The sequence below is a fragment of the Falco rusticolus genome, chromosome 4, assembly GCF_015220075.1.
Source record: "Falco rusticolus isolate bFalRus1 chromosome 4, bFalRus1.pri, whole genome shotgun sequence".
NCBI classification, from domain to species: domain Eukaryota; kingdom Metazoa; phylum Chordata; class Aves; order Falconiformes; family Falconidae; genus Falco; species Falco rusticolus.
In genome coordinates, this window is record NC_051190.1 from 95,006,513 (window position 1) to 95,028,673 (window position 22,161).

A 22,161-nucleotide genomic window follows, 5' to 3' on the forward strand; every position below is an offset into this window, starting at 1 on the left:
AGGGAGTGAAGCCAATTGCCTTCCTTGTTACAGGTGGGCTGAGTGAGAAGAGATTAAAGCACGGCTCAGGGGAGACAGTTGAAAGTCTTCAGCCTTCAAGCTACAGCACTAACAAGCAAGTGAACTCTTTCAGAGGAAGCTGGGAACTATTGGGCTAGCAATGCTTTTCCTGTCTTGTGTTTTAGGCTTTTGATAATTCCCTTGGACAGCAGCATCTTTGTCAGAGTTGGGGGGGGGGGAGGAGAAAAAAAAGAACCTGAGTACGAATAAAGCAGATCCGTTGCTTTGGGATGCTGTATTCTGTTTAGTGTAGTGTTCTCAAAACCCTTGTTTTTACTAAGTACTCTGGAGCCATTTCATATGCTACTGAAACTCAGCACCCACCCAAACTGCAAAAAATCAACTGGCTCTTAAGTTAGAGAGAGCAGGATCCATGAAACCCTTTAAAGCTGGAGAGAAAATGTAAATAAGCAGTGTCAAGTGACCCCAAATTGATAATTTGCTGAAGTGCTGGTTGGTGTGCTTAGAAACCGCTGTCAGACACTCAATGGGGTCATTACTATGACATCCGCTATAGATATTGTTGACTGGATGTTCTTAAAAAAATAGAAGTTCTCATCAATAAGTTTTGTTTTTCTAAAAAACATTGTTAAATGATAGCCACTGGCACCGTATTGCTATTGATACTAGTGTATATTGGCTTAAGCCTTTTATCCATCTGAATCCTTTAAATTTGGGGAATACTTGCTCCCCCTTATCATCTCTTCTTTGTCTATTTGAATTATGTGGAATAATGTGCATTTGCATTGAAACTTATGGCTCATTTTGTACTGTCAGCCATTACAGTGAAAACTTAAAGCAAGACCGGAACTGCACTGAAGATATAATATGCCTACGTTTCTGTAACTTCTACCAGAGGACCAGTGTTTTCACATTTTCACAAGATAAATCACTGTCATTTTTATTCAGGGATTTTTTACTTTTTTTTTTTTTTTTTGAGACTTACGAGTGTAGATTAATAGAGAGAGATTCAAGTTCATAATTTGTTCTGTGCTTGCAGACAGCACACAGACAGTTGATGGTGACGTGATTGCACAGCTAAACAAACACAATGAAAGAAATCTTTATATTCATGATCTTAACTTGGGATTCATTCAGCTTGAGGCCTGACGTAATTCAGATGGCACAACTGGCAACATCACACCTATTCTCACAGGACCAAGTGCCATTTGTCTGAAAAAGTATCTCCTCTGAAGGTTAAACTATAATCTTCTAATTTAGGGCTGATCTTGCACTGCAGCGAGCTGAGAAGAAAACTGACTGTATATTGCTTTCAGAGAAATCTGAGGGATAAAAGCTTGCAAAGGACACTTTAGCAGTTGATGCATTAGTCCTTCAATTTGTAATCTGTTTAAGTTAAGGATCCAGATCTCCTTAATGTAAAAGGGCCAGTAATTTAGAACTGATTTTGGTATTCAAGAGAGCATTTACTGAAATAAGTCTAGAAACATGTCTGTTTGTGTGGTCAAGAACTTAATAAAGTTAATAACACACTATAACCCTTTAGAATCTTTCCCATCTGCAGGCTCTCCATATCTTCCCATTCAGTTTGGTTCACTGCAGTTGCAGTGCATGACACGATAGGGTAGTTTAGGTCATGGTTTCTTCCCGAAGATGTGAATCCATCAGTTTGCTGTTGTGCTTGTAGCTGTCCCTGGGCTGAGTGGTGTGTGTTATCTGGGGTCCCTTCATTTCTGGGGGAGGGAATATGCTCCAGTACTGTCCCAGCAGCTGGGGAGGGGCTGTGGCATGTTCCCAGGAGCAGGATTTAGGATGTACTACTGCATCCTGGAGTTTGGAAAGAGCTAAGATCAGGGGATGCGCTGGATTGTTCAGTCCCATGGTTTATCTTCCATATGCAGTTGAACTGTATTTTTCTTGACATGCCAGAAAGAGAAGGGTTCTGAGTATGATGGCTGTGTATGTTACAGTTGAGACCGTACTGAAAAGCTGAAGAGTTTGGGTTAACAAATGAAAGATTCTTCCCTTCCTTTTTGCTTACTTTAGTAACTCAGGGCTGCAAACTTAGTGAAGTCGATGAGAATTTTGCCTTTGGCACAAGGATCTCATCCCAGGGCTTTACATTAAATGCACATTTGTAACATACGTGGGAGGTATGTACAAGAAATGCATTTGCCTGTTTCCAGTTCAAACTCAGCCTCAATTCCTGAGGTTGGTCCACACTGCCAAAACTGAAACCATCACTCAGCCTCTAGCTGTATTGATGACAGCAATGGTATAACTGTGGCGGACAGCTTTTAGTGTTGTGTCATGTGAGTGGAATTGGAAGATGTAGTGATAAAACCTGTGCCTCTGAATCTGGTCCACACCCTGCCTCTGCTGGTACTTGCAAGGATGAATTTTAGTAGGTGATTGCCAGTTAGAGGAGAGGAAGTGTTCAGGGAAGAAGGCAGGATGTTTTAATTATAAGAACATTTTTTTTTTAACCTTCACTAATGTACTTAATTTTTGCACTACTGCTGTTCATTAGTTAGTATTGCTATTGATTTGTTCATGTGACATGAGAATTTAATGGTTATAAGTTAATTATTTTGTTCAGAGGATGCCCTTCTTGTGATTCTTTTCCTGTCAGAGGTCATCCTGCTCTGAAAATTTTCTTCTCCAGCTAGAGAACTGATTCGTTCTGTGTATCAACAAGCTTGTCCACTTATTAACTGTATGGGACAGGTTTTCAACTGCATCACATTTTCATAGACAAGTGAAGTCAGTGAAATGGAAATAATTTATGCCTTTATCAGTATGCCAGCTCATTAGCTGATGCAGAATTGAAAGGTTAGGATTCAACTATTCTTCCTTCCTCTCTGTTTTGCTATGAGCTGATGGCTAAACTTGACATGAATAGATATTTCAATCTAGGAAAGGAAAGTGGCATAAGAAATAATACCAAGTTATGCCGAAAAAGCATAAATAAACTTCTCTGTCACATGACATGGGAGAAGGTTAAATTTAAAGGAGCTTTGGGAAAGAAGAATACTTGCCACAGTGGCCACATGTCATGAAGATGTAGGAGTAGGAATAAGATGCATGTAAATAAATGTGTAAGATTAGAAACTGATGCAGTCTTAGAAATTGACTATTGACAATTCAGGGATGAGCACAGTAGAAAATAGGATGGGGTTTTCCTCTCAAGCCAGGACTTAGGCAACAGATCTGTGCAAAGGCTGGAGGAAAGAGTCTTTTCCCATGCCTGTCGTGCTAGGCCTGCTTTCTGGAGAAGTGGACTTGTGGCCGTCTGGCCAAGTGACTTTTGGGCTGTGGATCTGTGTAACTGCAGCAGCAGCAGTCCAGGTTCTAACCCTCATGTGGGCCAACTTCATCCCCATCTCAGATGACCTTCAGGTTGGCCTTCCCGGTAGATCTGCAAGGAATTGCATGCTTAGCAGCTTACCGAGTTCTCTCTCTCAAAGTATTTTTACCTGTTGCCCTTCTTAACTCAAAGGGGAAATTATTTTCTCTTCCAAAGTGTTTTTAAGGCATGGTATAGTGTCTGGTGTGCTGGGGAGGGGGTGATGTCTGAGTGGAACAGGGCTACCTTGTGCAATATTTTGGCTCTTCTAGAATAAGGACCATTATGCCCAGCATGGCGTTGCATAACCTGAAGGTACCACTGGCCAGTGAAATTTCTCCTCATCCCTGCCAAGCAGACCTGTTTCTTTCAGCTGTTTTTGTTTACTGCCTCACTTTTATGGCCCTGGGGGAGATGCATGTGTGTTGACAAGAGATCATAGATTCCACAGGGAAGCTGTGTCGTCCCCCCCCGACACTTCAGAGGACAGCTTTTTGCCTCTATCGTGGTCACTCTGTGATACCTGGGTCACAGGTCAAGGACGGGATTTTCTGCCACGAGTTTATTCCCATGCATAAAAGTACAGAAGGCTCAACATGTGAGACAGTCCTTGTTTCCAGTAGTGTATTAATTTCCGGAGTTGGTACCTTTTATACTTTCATACCCAGGAGTAAATTAGGGGTTTCCAACAGCAGCATAACTGTCCTTGTCCAAAACGTAATTTATGACAGGTGGTAGTAAGAAAGAAAGAATCACTTGTTTTCATCTGAACTTGTCCTTCTTTTTTCATCTTTTATAAATATAGATCTTTGACAAACATTTTTTTGGGAATCAGTTTAATCATTCTTTTGAAGGTCATGTGCACACATTTGGCTTTATGTCCCACTTGGTTATTAAAAGATGCTTCCCCTGTACCACAAAAAGTGAGTAAGACAAGGGTAATTTTTGCAATTCTTGCATTAGTGACATTTCTACAGTCAGTACGGCTGCTCCCATAACTTAGCAATGACCATATTTTTGCTTTTTCAGATTTTGCTTTCAGATTTTCATGATTTTCAGAATTTCTGGCATCAGAACATGAATTTGGCAGGCACTTTTGTCTTGTATAGTGCTCACATTGTAGTTATTATGATTTTTCAGTCTTTGGCTACTGAGATTTCATATGTCTTGGGAGCTACTTAGCTATTCATTCCATGAAAGCCTATTTTATCCCTTTCATTCCTTATGAAATTTACCCTTTCATTCTGGCATCATCCAGAATCTATTTTGTGGGCCAAATCCATCCCAGAGGGAACTTGCATCCAGCCTTCTTCCTTTCCCTGCTGAATAGCTCCTTGTTGTTTTAATAATTGCCTGGCACTTGGATCCCCCTGTGCTGCCACCCCTGTTCCGTGTCAGAGGAGCAGAAGAGACGGGATGCATAGGTTGGAAATTACTGCAGTCAATCACGCCTGTGGATGAGGGTCAGTGGTATGCACTGCCGTGTTGGAAGAGTAATGGAAAAATCACTGGCAATATGTGCAGATGCCATACGGCATGTGTACAGCTTATTTCTTCTGCATATAAAACAACGCAGGGTTGAGTGATCTTGGGACATTATTAATTTCTTGTCAGATAAAAATAACCTGTAAGATTCTGGCAGATAAAGAGATTTGGATTATTAGATATCATTGATGCCAGATTATTCTGAATCTGGAGCTTTGTCTGTTTTTTGGTTTTGGTTTGTTTTTTTTTTTTTTAATAAAAAAAGAACATTTCAAAAATTAATAGAAATACATGTAGAACTGCGTAAGTGTCTGATTCAACCCAAATGTCCCCCAATAGCCATCTAAAAGCTACAGGTATAAAAGCGCATAAAGTTTGTAGAAATCTGGAGGAATAGTAAAAATTTCAGTTGCTGCCTTCTTTTGGATCTTAGAAGGCTGTGTTACTCTAGCTCTTCCCTAAATTATAAGCAAAAGTAATCTCTTCGTTGCAGTTGAAATTGTCTTTTAATATGAAATATCCGAGAAGTGGTTTATCCTTAAGTTCATTAGACTCATTTGCCCAACTCAAATGGAAGGTAATATTGCATACTTAGTAGATACCTTATTTTCTACATGTATTATTTATCCTGAGGACAGTTCATAATGAAATGTGATATTGTGACTGATAGCAAAACAATGCAGAAGACCAAAATTACCACATGTATTGCAACATCCCGTATCAAGGCTATTTATGATGAACCTTGTTTCTTTACTCCATTTAAAAAATAACATTGTAATAACGCCCTGCATATTTACCTTTTGGTTGGTTGAATAGCTCACAAGTAATTTATTCCAAAAATGGCTTCACTGACCCCTGTTGATTGACTTGTGCAGTAATGTGCTCTTCAGAATCTGCTCTTTTATAGCTATTGCCAAATACTATTTCATATTTTGGAGTGTATGTTCAAAACACACTGTCAGCTGCTTTACTGGAGTTAGCAGTAAAGCAGGAAAAGTTTTATGACATCTATAACTAATATCTCAGTTTGTCTGTTGGGAGCAAACTATTTTCTAATAGATTTTTTTTTTTTTTTTTAAGAACTGACTTTTTGCTTAAGGCTTTAATGGTCTAAGAATAAACCCCCCCCAAAACACCGCCACAAAATGGTAACACTTACCATCCAGATAAAGAACAGAAGCTTCTGCCTTTGTTCTGCTCTCTTCTTATTCTGAGCTTGGATCATTGCAGGAAAAAAAAAAAAAAAGGGTGTAAGATAGCAATGACAACAACCACTTACAAGATCTTCCACTGAGATTTCAGTCTCTGATGTTGCTCATCTATTTCTCTGTCCTTTCTTCCACACTTAGCAACTTTTATCTGCTGTCCTTCTGTCAGTTCTTTGTGGGGATTCATGGTGAGATTGCTGCTTCATCTGAGAATCAAGTGGTTCAGCAGATAAGAGGGTTCCTAAAAATGTGGTGTGCTTGGCATTTGCCATTTATTTTGGTGGAAACCCTACACAAGAAAGCTTGTGTGAGACCTGTATGAAGTTTAGCTGGGAATTTCTCCTTAAATAGTCTGTTTGCCTGGAAACCTGCTGTTTGTATGTTGTTTCAGAAATTAATGTTTCTGAGGGGCAACAGCCAGATTTTCCCCAAAGTTTTTCTGAGGGGCAACAGCCAGATTTTCCCCAAAGTTTTCCAAGGGCAGTTTTGTGCATGCCAGTGCGAAAGGCTTTTGAACACTCACATGAAGCACAGAGTTGATACAGTGAACTCAGCAAAGAAAGATCTCATTTTCATTCTTTCAGTATCTCCTAATACCATTTGCAACTGTGGTTTTATCATATTCAGATACTTTTCTTGCCAGGAAACTTATGATTCTGCCATACTTTTAGGCAGCCAGCACTGGAAAGTTTACTCACGCTATGCAGTTATGGTAATTCTCAGAGGCTGTTTATTATTTGGAAAGCAGAGTTCCATACAGGATAAGGAGTTCTTACTACAAGTAGTTCCCAAATTGATGTATCACTATTTAGTTAGATCCAGATTTGTTGGCCTACATCTTCTGTACAAGAAATAAATTTCTCTTTTCTTCTCTGTGGTGGCATCTGGGAACTTGGATGCCTCCTTGTATTACTTTAAATACCTGGGCACAAAAATGTACATGGATTGGCAAAGCCAGACTGGTTTGCTACCCTACCTGTCCCAGAAGAGAACAATAGGGAAAAAATTGGGTAATGTGCTTGATAAACTGTGAAGGTGTGTGGTGTCTCCTGTACTTTTTTATTTAAAGTATTATTTTATTAAAGTATCAGGGAGAGTAAAAGGAGATAAGGGTGTCAGAGTGGAGACCCCCCTTTCATTTTGTTTGTCCTCCTTTTTATTGAAGAGTGAAAATGTAAGGGACCATCTAACTGCCTCAACATAGTAGAAGATGAAAGACTTGCTATTTTTTTTTAACTTATCTTCAGGTCTGCCTGTCTCCAAAACCAAATGTAAGCACATAGATATTGATTCTTACTACACTGATACATATTCTTTGTTTATTGACATATTTATCTTAATTTTTCATTAGTTACATTGCCTGTAAGAGCAGGTGATTTCACAACATACATACCTCATAGGCAGGTTATTTCAAGTTCCAAAATCCTTAATGTAAATAATCTAGTCTTCTGAAATAGAAAACAGTTGGCCATAAGAGATGGAGGCAAAATTAAGTGTAATTCAGATACATTCAGGTTACCTAGTCTGTCACATCGGTTGTGCTTAATATAGTTGTCAGGCCAAAGTGATGTACAGTCTGGCACGAAGGCACGAGCTGCCATTTAAGGCACCACCAAATGTAGGTACCACAACTGCTTAGTTGGAGTCTGGCAAAGGGATCCATGGTGGGTCGACTGGAATCTCCACTCTTACCATTTTTTTGAAGGCTAACACATCTGAAACACAGTTTGGTTCTCTGAATTTCCTTCCTCTGAAAGAATGGAAAAATTCACTTACAAAACTTGTATTACATCTCTGCAGGATATGTATGGTAACTGAGATGCTTATATACCGTAGCGATAGTAACTATAAACATTGTTCAATGTGTTCAATGTCCTTTGGATTATTTTTTTTAAACCATGGAAGCGTTCTTTAAATATCCACTATTCTCCTCTATGTTGGGCTAATAAATTATCTACTGTTTGCAATTGCTGCCCCCATTTATAATCAGTCTGGTCTTTGTAATTCATCCCCCTCCCAATTATTCAAATACAGTTTCAGGCTGTAAAAATCCATAGATCATTTTTGTATTTTTAAAATGTCACTTAAAATATTATGAAAAGAGGACATCTCATCATTACAATATGCATATGATGTTTGCAAGGAAATGAGTGTCAGGTATGAACAAGCATCAAATAGAAAGACAAATACCTGCTTAAATCATTCGCCGAAACTGTTTATACTGAAGCAGTGTATGTAGAAATTCAGCTTTCATAGCAGCCTCCAGCTACAATGCACTTGAGATACACCTGCTATAGAGGGCTGGGGCAGGCAGTGACAACATGGGGCTTGGCTGGTGCAGAAGAGACTTTTTCCTTGCTCTGCTCCTCTCCTTGTTTCAGCAGCAAGCACAGTGACTTGATGGAGGGTGGCTGGCTCTGCTGGGAAGGGCTGACCCATGCCACTGGGAACACTGTCAGGAAGGGGACCCGCGGTAGCCCAGCAGCGCGTCTCTGGCCAGGCAGCCTCCTGCCTAACGTGTGGCAGCACTAATAAGCAGTTTTCTGGAGGAGGTGGACTGTGTTGTCACGACGAGTGTGTTATAAAACAGCCTTTGCTTGCTGCCCTGCAAGGCTGTAAGGATAGGTAGGATTTCCAGGGTGAGAGAAGTGATCACACAGGTCTCCTCTTTGGACTTGCTCAGGGCTTTGGGCATACCTCCACACAGATACTTTTCGTAAGAAGCGATGAGCAGCAGCTGAATCACTGTCTTGGCCAGAGTGAGTCTCCTCTATGATTTTTTACTCCTTAACAGCTCCCTCTGAAATCACCTCCCTATTCCCTGAATGAGTCCAACTGCAGGGTTAATGCAAAGCAGAAAACCTGCATGAGCAAGTACCCCAAGAGACATAGCAAACAAGAAAACAAAAAGCCATGACAGCCAGGATATTCAAAAGTCAACTTAAACTTGTGGAAATAAATTTTGGGGAGTTGAGAGTGTGTAAAACATTTTATGTTTGCCTTCCAGCATCCTCAGGTTGCCCATTTGAGGTAAGTTGATGGCTGTGTGAGGTTTTAAACATTTTTCAGCTTATTTTTTCTTCTAAATGGAACAGGTAATAAACACCTGACGTAACATCTGTAAGAATCAGTGAAACTTTTATGGCTGATTTCACAGGGGTTTGGGTCAGGTTGATGTGTAATTTTGGAGAAGGAGTTATACAGCCAGATTTATCTCTTAATTACATAGCTGGCAGGTGGCAATTGTAAACAGCGGCAGTTACATGAGGATCTGCTGTTAGGATGTGGAAAGAACAATTGTCTCTTGACAGCCAGGGGTAGCATGAGAGATGGGAGGGAAAATCCGATGGGCAGAAAAGGGATTTCTGCTGATGCATTTCTCTGGAGAGAGAATTCAGGAGTTTCTTATGCAGTCTTTGAATAGAAACAAGGTGTCTAGTAACGCTGGGCACCTTGATTTTTTCAATGGTTGCGACGACACCCTGAGTTTTAGAAAATACCGAATATTGTCTCTCTGAAAATCTGCCCTTTTCAAGTATCTCCATGTTGAACATCCAAAATATAAAGCTGTTCAAAATCAGTGGTCAGTTTTGAAAGTCTTGCCCATTAAATGTATCAAATAACACAATTAAAAACAGCAAAATACTACAGTATGCGTATGTGAGACACTGTGTAAATTTTAAATAATTATGAAGTCATTTGTACTTTAAAAACAAGAGTTATTTTCATACTTGTTATGGTTATAGGAATGGTAAAGGAAGATAATTCTAGCATGTAAAAAAGTTCTGAATTCATATTAATTAAGAAAAGCTGAAAGAAAACTATGGCTCCCTGGCAGTGTATGTGTGAACACTGGGCTCTGTGTCAGGAAAACACCCCAAAATTGGGCAGACTGTTTGCTAAAGGCTTCAGTTTGTATTTGTGTCAGATGCTAAATGGTAAAGCTATTTCTGTCATGTTTTAAGCAGCATGGGTAGTCTAAACATGTTCAATAGGTCTAGTGACCTTTTCCTGAGTAATGGAAAACTTTCAGCTGTGCCAGTGCAGTATATTTATACCAATATTATTTACAGGTCTTGCCCTCCCTGCTACTGCTTCTTAGAACTGTCCTTGAATGAAAAATAAATGTGTCAGTTTTTAATACAATTAAAATGGCTATAAACATTCTTAAAAATAGAAATGTATCCTTAGCCATGCTTCCTTTAGCTGATTGCTGTGTCTTCAGCAGCTGTTGTTTTTGTGCTGGACAAGCAGATAATCTATGAAATATTCTGCATCAAATACACCAATGTGTACCCTAAAGCAAATACTTAATAATTTGAAGAGAAAGGTTTTGAGATTCGTATTCATCTATTAATTATTCCTGTGTTTCCCATCCAGATGATTATTTAAGAACATACTGAGTTCTGCCAGTTTCTGGTAATGCATCATGGATGTTGCTTACAGAGGGTTCCTACAAGCAGTGTATGTGTGCTGACTGCTGAAAGTCCCCCAAAAAGTCAGAGAAGTTGTGGGTTACTGGACAGTTGTAAGAAAAAGCCCAGTAACTCAATAGAGGACCAAATAAACCAGTTTTGTGAAGAGCAGTTTTAACTGGTAGTTCAACCTTTTAATTATTCCCTTTGAATGCTGAGCATGTATCATTTGAATCCTATCTCCCTGGTCCTGATTTTAGACAGTACTTGGCTTTAACTCCGTCAGGCACTGATAACAAAGTGGTGGTGTAATTAGGATTAACTGTAAAAGCAAACAGCTGAGGATCATCAGTGTGCAGGAGATGGCACCATCCTGCAAATCCCCAGGCTCCCCGTGTGAAATAAGATGAAGACTCAGCCCTCTGCTGAGGCTCCTCAGAGAGGAGGCAGAGTTGCCGCTGTTGCTTTTGAGAGGTCTCAGAAAGTGATCCCCGAAGGTTGTTCACCACCTTTGGGCAGGTAACAGTGCCAAGGATCCAAGACAGAGAACTGATAATGTCAGAACTAATTGCTTAAGGTTGTCTGTTACCAGAAGAGATGAGCAGCCATCGGTATTCTCTCATCACCTACATGTAAGGCTGGGAAGGTATCCGAGTCGCCATATAACCTGCTCCTCCATCCTGGAGAAGCAAAGCTTTATTTGGGATGTCTCTGACCCCTGGTTTTCTTACTGGTTCTTGTAGAACCTGGAATGTAAGAAGACACACACACAAACGTTTTCAGACTATCTCGTAAGTAAACCCTCTTTGCTTAAAATGATGCTGTTTTCTTCCAGTGATACCTTCAGGTAAGATGGGGAACAACTGGCATTCTTTTTTAGCCTTTTATATACTGGTCAGCTTATTATGTGTCCTACCTCAGCCTTCTGTTTGTAAATAAACATGCTCAGTTTCTTCATAGGTCCTGTTTATTAAATATTGCACCATTCTTGCTTTTCTCTGGACTATATCTTGACTGTTTGTTCCCTTAAGAGTGGCATCCAGAACCAGGAACAGCGTTACCTTTCTGACCTCATCGGGGCTAAGCAGAACAGAATAAATGACCCCTCTAATTGACCTAGAACCATAAACTTGCCTTTCTAAATCATTACACTGTACTGTACCACATCTCAATGGATAAGTGTTCAAAATGCCATTTGCTTTATAACCATTGAGCAATTGACATCTGTCCCTAATGATATGTTTTCTCTCACACAGACATTACGTTCTTTCCTGTAATCCTTTTATTTTGCACACTTTGTCAGCTCTACCTGGATTTTTAACATGCCAACGCTTTGTATTTGAATCCAGTCACTAATTTACACACTCGGCAACCAATATTACATTTGATTGATAGCTGCTGAAGGCAGAAGAAAAAGACCTGCACAAAGACTTCTGGATGAAATGAAGAGGTTGTTTTTACATCAGAGGTGGGGAGGGAGAATGAAGTGCAGTGCCAGGACTTCAGGTTGCATTTTTTTCCAGTGAAGTGAATCTCCAACTTTCACAAAGTTTCTTTAAAAATAAGCTATACTCAAATTTTTGGATAAAGATGTTAGAAAGTTAAAGTGTACTTAGCTTTCAAACTGTGTTGTTTGATTATCCTAGCTGGCCTGACTTCCAAACTCCCTTGAAAACAGACCTGGTGTTTTTTCATATTTTTACATTGGACAGATACCTGAAAGGCCTGAATCATCCGTCTTAAGGAGATCATTGCGGATGGGAGGTGGAAATCATTATGTCTTGGGGCAGTAATCTGGTACAAGCACGTATCCTCACAAATTTTTCCAGGGAATATTCCATAGTGAAAGAAAAGTTTGCTTTATCAGAATAGGGACCTACTCCCCATGTGTTCCAAAGGGCAATCTGTGCCTCAGACTTCTTTGTGATTACTTTTTGTACAGGAATGGATACTGAAGAGCAACTAACTGGCCAAGTATACACATGATGGGATTTACAATCTCAATGAAGAACAATATAGATCTCCTGAATTTCTTACAGTCCCTATTCATGGTTTCTGAAGATCCGTCTCTGTTTTTACACAAAAGTTAAAATGTGTAAGAAGCTGCAGTGTCCAGTCCTAGCTGAAAAACTAGTGTTTATTTTTTATTATTCTTCTATTCCAAAGTAAATGTCTGGAAAAGTTAGATTATTTAAGTGTAGTTATTTGTGATTAGGGACCTCGTTCTGCTATGCCTTTCTGATGTGTAAGATAGATATCATACTGAGGCAGAGCTAACATCCAATTTAATATCCTTTCTCTGAGCCTGATTCAGAAAGGTATGAAAACTCCAGATAAATCTGACAGTTAGAATCACAGAATCATATAGGTTGGAAAAGACCTTTAAGATCATCAGATCCAACTGTTAACTCAGGACTGCCAAGCTCATCACTAAACCATGTTCCTAAGCACCACATCTACACAGTTTTTAAACACCTCCAGGAGTGGTGATTCCACCACCTCCCTGGGCAGCCTGTTCCAATGCTTGACAATGCTTTCAGTCAAGAAACTTTTGCTAATATCAAATCTAAACCTTCCCTGGCACAATTTGAGGCTGTTTCCTCTTGTCCTGTCACATGTTACTTGGGAGAAGAGACCGACCCCCCCGACCCCCCGCCTACAGGCTCCCCTCAGGCAGCTGTGGAGAGCAACAAGGTCCCCCCTGAGCCTCCTCCTCTCCAGGCTGAACAACCCCAGTGCCCTCAGCTGCCCTTCATAAGACTTGTGCTCCAGACCCTTCACCAGCTTTGTTGCCCATCTCTGGACACGCTGCAGCACCTAAATGTCCCTCTTGTAGTGAGGGGCCCAAAACTGAACACAGGATTCGAGGTGTGGCCTCACCAGTGCTCAGTGCAGGGGAACGATCCCTTCCCCAGTCCTTCTGGCCACATTGGCCTTCTTGGACACCTGGGCACACTGCTGGCTCATGTTCAGGTGGCTGTCAGCCAGCACTCCCAGGTCCTTTTCCTCCAGGCATCTTTCCAGCTGCTCTTCCCCAAGCCTGTAACATTGGGTGGAGTTGTTGTGACCCAAGTGCAGGACCCAGCACTGAGCCTTGTTGAACCTCATACAAATGGCCTTGGCCCATCAGTCCAGCCTGTCCAGATCCCCCTGCAGAGCCTCCTGCCGTCTAGCGGATCAACACTGCCCCTCAGCTTGGTGTCATCTGCAGTTACTGGGGGTACATTCAATCCCCTCCTCTAGATCATTGATAGACATATTAAACAGGACTGGCTCCAGTGCTGAGCCCTGGGGAACACCACTTGTGACTGGCCACCAGCTGGGTTTAACTCCATTCACCACCACTCTTTGGGCCTCAGCCATCCAGCCAGGTTTTTACCCAGACTACACCCATCCAAGCCATGAGCAGCCAGTTTCTGCAGGAGAATGCTGTGGAAGATGGTGTCAAAGGCTTCACTAAAGTCCAGGTAGACATCCACAGCCTTTCCCCCATCTACTGAGCGGGTCACCTTGTCATAGGGTGAGATCAGCTTAGTCAAGCAGGACCGGCCTTTCCTAACCCCATGCTGGCTGATTACCTGGTTGTCCTGCACATGCCGTGTGATGGCACTCAAGATTATCTGCTCCGTAACCTTCCCTGGCACCGAGGTCAGGCTGACAGGCCTGTAGTTCCCTGGATCCTCCTCCCTGCCCTTCTTGTAGATGGGCATCACGTTGGCTAACTTCCAGTCAACCAGGACCGCCCCGGTTAGCCAGGACTGCTGACAAATGATTGAAAGTGGCTCGGTGAGCACTCCTGCCAGCTCCCTCAGTGCCCTTGGGTGGCTCCTATCTGTTCCTGAGAGACTTGTGTGTGTCTAAGTGCTGTAGCAGGTCACAGAGGACAACTGGTCTTACTATTAAAGACGGCAGCAAAGAAGGCGTTAAGTACCTCAGCCTTTTCCTCAGCCTTTGTCACTATGTTTCCCCCAACATCCAATACAGAATGGAGATTCTCCTTAGCCCTCCTTTTGTTGCTAATATACTTATAGAAACATTTTTAATTGTCTTTTATAGCAGTAGCCAGATTAAGTTCTAGTTGGGCTTTGGTCCTTCTAATTGTCTCCCTGCACAACTTCACGACATCCTTGTAGTCCTCCTGAGTGGCCTGCCCCTTCATCCAAAGGTCATATACTCTCCCTTTTTCTCCTGAGTTCCAGCCAAATCTCTCTGTTCAGCCAGGCCAGTCTTGTTCCCCACTAGCTCATCTTTCAGCACGTGGGGACAGCCCGCTCCTGAGCCTTTAAGACTTCCTTCTGGAAGAATGTCCAGCCCTCATGGACCCCTTGGCCCTTCAGGACTGCCCCTCAAGGGACGCTGTCAACCAGGCTCCTAAACAGGCCAAAGCCTGCCCTCCAGAAGTCCACGGTGGCAGTTCTGCTGACCCCTCTCCTTACTTCTCTGAGAATCGAGGGCCCTACCATTTCGTGATCACTGTGCCCGAGACGGCCTGTAGCCATCACATCACCCACCAGTCCTTCACAAACAGCAGATCTTGGGCTACTTCTTCCAACTTCATCGCTGCCTACCTGAAAAATCCGTAATGGACGGTAATCTGAGGGCCGTACCAGGGTAGGAAGCTTTCCCTTCCTATCTTTAACCTGGGCCCCAGTGGGGCAGCAGCTGCCCTGAGCTGTGGGTCCGGTCCCGTATGGGGCCTTCTGTCCCCTTCAGAGAGGGGTCTCCTGTGACCCTGCCTGTTTCACTTCACGGGGGCCTGGCTGCCATTGCTCTGGCCCTGCCCAGGTGCTGCCCTGTGAGCCGCCAGCTCCCAGCAGGTCTCTAGAGGTAAAATTAAAAACAGAGGTATGTCTTTTATGTTGGGGTTTTTTTCTTTTCTTTTCTTGAGATACTCTCGGTCATTGTAACCATGATTTTTCTGGTGCTCTCTACATGTTAAATTTCTGCTTCCTTTTTCTTAATTTTTCCAAGCTCATAGGGTGCCTTAATATAATTGCACGCTCAGACAAGCATTTCCACCTCTCAGTTTAGAGCATCCACTCTTTCCATTGAGTTATTTACTTCCCTTCTGTATATACCACAAAGGGGATGAGAAATACAATAAATGATAATGTACCTCTGTCATTTCCCTCATCATTATTCTGTCCTTCCTAAACTCTTTAGCATATATTGAGAGTCCTGGCCTTCCTTATTGTCTTTGGTCTCCTCTAAGTCCTGCTGTGATTTTCCAGTGGCCTTTATTATTATCCTACTCAGGGCAGCAAGGCTTCACTGTGCAAGACTTTTTGACAAACTCAGAACAGGAGAATAATCTCTGACGCCAAGTATATTTTGATATCAGGTGGTTCCACTGGTATACACCATATTCCCCAAGAGGTGATTCCATTGATTCATTGGAAAGCATTCTGGCATTTTGGCTGCATCTTCCATTCCTTTCCTTCGGAGCTACCCTGTTGTCTACAGAGGGTTCCAATTCACGAATATACCGTTACTTACGGAAACACACAGATGCTTTCTATTAAGGACAGTGCATCGTTTAGCGCCTTGCAAAACATGACTTCCTTAGACACAATGCTTTATTGTTTCCCTGAATTTCAACTTCAATTAAAATGCATTGTTCTCAGGGGTGCAACTTGGTGGACAGACTGATTATTATGGGGTGTCAAATAGCCAAAAAGGGACAGCAGGGGAAACATCATTCTTGCTGAAGAACTTAATTCCCCTTAGTATTTGCCAAACTAGCTAATGTAATTTATGGGAAAACAATTAAAAAAATAAGACGTTGCATAATTTTTTTTACTGGGTTTCATAATGGAAGTCATAAAAATATGTCACTCTTTAGCTGGTGTAGATTTGGCTTTCCAGCTTGTGATTCCTATATTTGAGGTTTTCTTTCTACACAAACCTCATAATTAACTGGACGTAAACTAGTTCTCTCTGCTTTGGAAACTGGTAGTGCTGTCAAAGTTCCTCATATACCTTGCTAATTAGATACCTGATACAGGGGGCTTCGTTCCCTTGAAAATAAAATAAGGGCTTTACAGTCTGTGAATGATTTAAGTCAGACTAAAAAATACTGCTTTTACACAATATCAGATTACATTTACTGTCACATGTATTTGCACAATACTGTATTTGTACAATATACCATAGTCCAGCACCACTGCCAAACATGTGAGATCAAATATGGTAAATTACTGTTGTTGTTGAGGTCTGATACACCAGAAGAAAAACACAAGCCTGAAATTACCGAAAACTTCATGGGAAAGAGGAAAGGAGTTCCCAGAAATACATTGAAAAACGAATGCTTCTCAGTTTTGAAATGAGCTTGCCAGAGCTTTCCAAAAGCAGATGAATGTTCTTGACCTGATGAGTGTTTATCAACTGTCTGCGTGTCTGCTTGGCAGCTTTGCTCCCTTGAAAATGTTCTTAATCTGAAGAGTTGAGAAGATGAGGTTTCGTAGTCATCCTTTGAGTAAAGGTTCCCATTCTCCCAGTACATCTTTCTTCAGTAAGAAATGTGTGAAAAAATTGGGTATGTCATTAAGAGGATAGAAGGTAACTCAAGAATTATGTATTTGGATGTACCTGTCCGTGCACACCAGAACAGAGAATTTGTTTGGGATATTTTTAGTGAAATTTCTTCTAGTTAGAAGTGTTTTTAACTTCTTTCGCAGTCTTTAAAAATGCCTTTTTACAAACAGAACCGGCAAAGAATTAAGTAAGACCACAAAAGCAGACAGATGCTTCAAACTTTTAGTTAATCTCAAAAGAGAAAGCAAAGTTAGCCTTGGAATAATTGCAGCAACCTCAACTTGGTATCTTAAATAGCAAATACTGTTCCCTGCTGAGTAATACAATATCTCTGATACAAATCATACATGCAATTTTGCTTTCATTTTTCAATGCTTTTTACCACTTACTAGGTAATACAAGTCCTGGCTAACACGAGTGGGAGTTTTAAGGATACAATAGCTGCAGCTGGGAAAACTGAACCGGTTAGGTTAAAGCCCTGGATGCCTGAAACCCCGTATGTCTTTGCAGGAAAGGGAAGTCTGTTTTACAAGAACTATTGTTCCATTGTTTTTTGGGTTAGGAATTGTGGTTTTGTTCGTTGTTAATACAATGCCTCACACAACTGGTTCTTGATCCCTGATTAGCGTCTCTTCAGTGCTACAGCAATCAAAAAATAAATAACAAGAATAACATTTTAAGGCTCCGGTCCTGTAGGTTACTCGTCCAAAGCCACAGAACGAAATGATGCAGAGCCAGATATAGCACACAAGGAATTTCTTTTACCCAGTCTCAACCTCAGACCACTATTTTGCTTCTCTCTAGCAAATGACCTTGTCTAATGTGCTTCAATACATCACGCGGGTCTTGGCATGCCACTGCCAGCACCTCTGCTCCTCTGAGTCACTACAAAGGCAATTGGACAGCAAGCAGCTCCTTCCTTCTAGGTTTGACACTCACAAGGCAGCCTTCGGAAGTGCAGAAGTAAACCCTGGGAGTCATGCAGATGTGTTAGGTGATGGGCAGGCTGCAGGACAGACTGCCAGCTGGGAAGGACCTCAGCATGGGGCACTTTTTAGCAGGACTCAGGGAAGACCGAGTACCTGAAGCAGAGCTGGTAGCATGGTCTTGAGTCTGATGACTTTTTTTCAGACAAATTGCTAACATGCAGAACAGTAACCAATTCAAAAGAAAAGTCATTAGTTAAGTTTATTGGTTTCAGTCATTTATGAAGGTCCAAGAGACTCTATGTTATTTGGGCTGTCTCCTGGGAGGCACCTCTAACTATCTCCCCAAATTTCAGGAGGAATCTCAGAGGTAGGATGGTATTTGGATGCACACCCACTCCTTGCAGTATGTCCTCAATGCGAGTGCTTCGCCTCATGATTGTGTGGGTGTGGTGTTCTGCCCTTGCATTAGATTCAGTTGGTCTCTTATTCAGAAAAATACTTTTTGTAGCTCAGGAGAAGAGAGTACTGAACACAGCATGTATCCCACCTGTCTGACATATTTACTTCCAGCAAAGTCAATGGAATTATGTGCACAGGATATGGTCCAGTATGAAGAAATTCTTTAAAGCATAGGAGCAAAAAACATGTGTGCATCTTTATATGCTGGAATTTATCCATTTTCAGGCACAGACAAAGGAGGTATTAAGGACCATGAGAGAGTCCCACTGAGGGTGTAGTGTACAAAGGGTGTGAGGCGTAGGACAGGGTAGGATGGAATAGGGTAGGAAAGGAAGGGAAATATCTCAGTCAGGCAAGTAGGGTAACTTGTCTAAGTAACTTCTCCAGATCTCTTTGAAGGTGCCCAGTGAACAGTAGTGAACAGGTTGAGGCTTTCTTGAAGCTGCAGTTAAAGAATGAATTTATTATAAGAATAATATTAGAGGTGGTCACAGGCAGCAAATATGTTACATTTTCTCTGAAAAAACAAACTCATTAAAAATCATTTCTGCTTCTCTTTTTTTGCCAAGACCTATTTTCAGGACTCTGCACTTCCCCTCAAGCATCCAATGAAATCTCAGGCACCTAAAACAAATGCAGGCAGTATACTTAGGACTTGGCCAATTAAAATAATAAAAAAAAAAGAGGAGGACATTATTTTTAAATATTTTGCTTTAAACCTGATGTTTTTATATTCGTGCATATTTTGTTATTAATTTTGGCTGGTAAATAGTTGTCTTTTTAAAACAACAACTTAGCCATTCACCTTTCATATGCAGTTAAACTCAAATCCTGGTAATCTTAGGTTTCTGTGCTTGCTATTTCCAGGACACACACAGGAGCAATTCTCTTTAAAACTTGAATGTGAGGTACATCTGGGTTGAATAATGACAGTGTGACTCGTGTTCACTGCTTAGCCAGGGCTGCCATGCACAGTGAGTAGGGCCATGCTCTCTGCAGTTCTCATCTCATGGGCATGCCAGTGTAGCTGCTGAGTTCATCCCAGCAGTGCACGAAGTCATACAACTGGTGTCTGTTCCACATGTGTTCACTTGCCTCTCCCAGGAATAAAAATATAGGTGGTGGAGCCTCTTGCTCTGCAGAATGGGTGCTAGAGAGACACTTGGAGATGAGTTTGATCTGTTTGGATTTGTCAAATTCTTCTCTCCATTGTTGTTTCATAATGCATACCTTGCTGTCTGCATGGAAGATGGCAAAGTCAAAGTAGGCTTTTTGGGGTTGTGGTCCTCCTTCTGCAACTGTTCAGGCTATCTGTTGAAGTCACAGTGGCTATCCATGTGCTAGAAGTTAAATACGTGCATTTGTCAGATCAAAGTTTAAACTACTGTTTCGCTGGAGTAAGGGTGGCATGTGTCCTTCATGCGATGATATTGATTCACAGCTTAAAAAATTTAGAACAAAATATATTTATTCCATGAAATAATTTATAAAGGAGAGGATAAGGAAAAAAAAAGCACACAAAAAAATTTGCTAAAAATGCGAATAAAATATCTGTGCAAAATAAATTTTAAGTAAGGATTTAAAATAGAAAAAGATTAATTGTTTAAATTTTATTCTGAGTAGTTTGTAATGCTTTGCTAATATATTTATTTTTTGTTCTTTCACAAAATGACTGTATTATCACTGAAATATCTCAAACATATTGACAGGCTCATCTGTAAGGCATTTCCAATCCCACTTTTATGGGAGCTGCAGGGCACCCAGCTGAACAGTAGTTGAGTCATTAGAGCCTGGTTACAAACACGTACGTAAGTGTATTTCAGTGTTCTTGTGAGTATGTTCTCTGGACTGAATGTGATATAAAAGTTATGTATGCCCTTACGTGGTCACAGGCTTTGCTTTACATGAAGAACCAGTATATATATACTGAATTCTTCAGTAGTTTATCATGGCTGTGGAGTGGCCTTTGATGAAGAAAACGGCAGGCGAGTTCAGGTCACTACGAGTCATCACAGAAGCAGGAATATTTTAAGATATGGACAGGAGAACGCTTTACCGCAGGGAAGCTAATACATAATCTTGCAGCTTGTCAGCCTCTCTGTGTGAGTCTTTGCTAATGTGTGGGAAGATCCCAGTGACTGACTCCCTCACGGAAAGCGGCTCCTTCTCGTGCTGTGCGAGGTCATGTGTGAGAGGTGTTCCCCAGCTTACCCCACGTCAGTCTCCTTGTCCCCTTTTACATTTTTCATCACCGTTCAATTTGGCTAATGCCATTTAGCCTGCCTGTGTTTCCACACATGCTGGATAAATGATCCTGTCAAGAAGTGATGGGAATATTGCTCAGATGCTTTTAACCGTACTCGGACGCTTTTCATAGCGCAGCATTTAAATGCCTCTGTGTCAGTGGTGGGTGAAGTGATTCCTGTCTGATGCAACTGTATAGTGCAACAAATAACATTGTAAATTTATTTTGTTGTCAGCTCTGTTTCATGTAAACTTTACATCCTCCCTAAAAGAACATGAAGACTGCAGAGAGAAACATGCAGGAGTTGAGAAATACCATGAAGGTCCCCTCTTGCTTTTGTGCATCATCTCCTCAATTACATGGATTATGCAGTGGTTTCCACCAGCTTCCCAGCTTCCTGATGACACAGGATGAATACTGTTAGGGGCTAGCATCAGGTTTGTGAAGTGGAAGAAGCCACAGTTGAAAGGACACCCTAGCCATTTTTTTTTCCCCCTCAGGAAATGGAGACAGCATCATGAATGAAGCGAGTAATTACAGGTGGAAAGAGACACTATTACAGACAGGCAAGATGAAGCTGTTCAAGGGAATTAATACTGTCCCTTCCTTTTCTCGGGAATTAATACTGTCCCTTTTCTCTGGAGTCACCGCATAGCATAGATACTTGAGCCATGATATTCACAGGAAACCTCTAATCTGTGCACAGTTTTGGGGAGTTTAGAGAGTGACTGCTGGCTCTTCTTTGCAAAAGGTGCAGAGCACGCATGAGGATGCTTTGAGTTGTGCTTTGAACAACTCATCATCTGATTGATAATGCTCAGTACCCTGCAGAAGTGAGGCTTCTGGTGTTTCTGGTTGCGTATTCAAAACTGGCTGATACTTCTGAAATTTTTATTTCAGTTTCTTTCTGTTTCTGTCCCCAGTTATAAGGTAAGGATCATATCAACTCCTTTTTATAGGTATGGAAGCAAAGTCAGTGTTTGTGGTAAACTCAACTACTATACTAGTAACTAGGTGAAAATGTCCATTAAGAGGTTTATCATCTCTCCTCAGAACAGGGCTTGGTCACTTCATACTCTATATAAGATTGTTTTTAAAACCTTATTAACTATCCATTTTGTTGACTTCACCTCCTGACCTCTCAACCTTATTGATCTCCACATCTCTCCTTATCTCTGCCTTACTATTGTGTTTCTCTGCATTCTCCTTTCACTACTGCTTGAGTCTGGTGGCTTCCAGAAAGAAACTTTGCCATTACGGGGGAGAGCCTCTCAATTCTTCACTTGAGACCATGTGTTTCCCCCTTCATCAGTGTGTCCCACTAAGCTACATGGGTTGCCACAGAGGAGCATCTGTGAGGATGGCAGATACCACATCGAACCAGCACAGAGAAAGGCTCTGCCACATTTATGGGGAATTTAATCTATCCAGCCTATGCAAGCAGATCTTTTCAAAAGGTTATAACTTAGCCAAATCTGGGCAACTTTTAATAAAAACTTTTCCCCTGCCAAATTTTGAG

The 22,161-nt window shown here is 41.4% G+C and overlaps 1 protein-coding gene across 1 annotated transcript in view; it reads left to right on the plus strand.

Annotated features, from left to right (window-relative positions):
• The window catches only part of EPDR1 (ependymin related 1), a 33,595-nt gene that overhangs the window by 5,477 nt on the left and 5,957 nt on the right, over positions 1 to 22,161 (plus strand). The window lies entirely within an intron of this gene.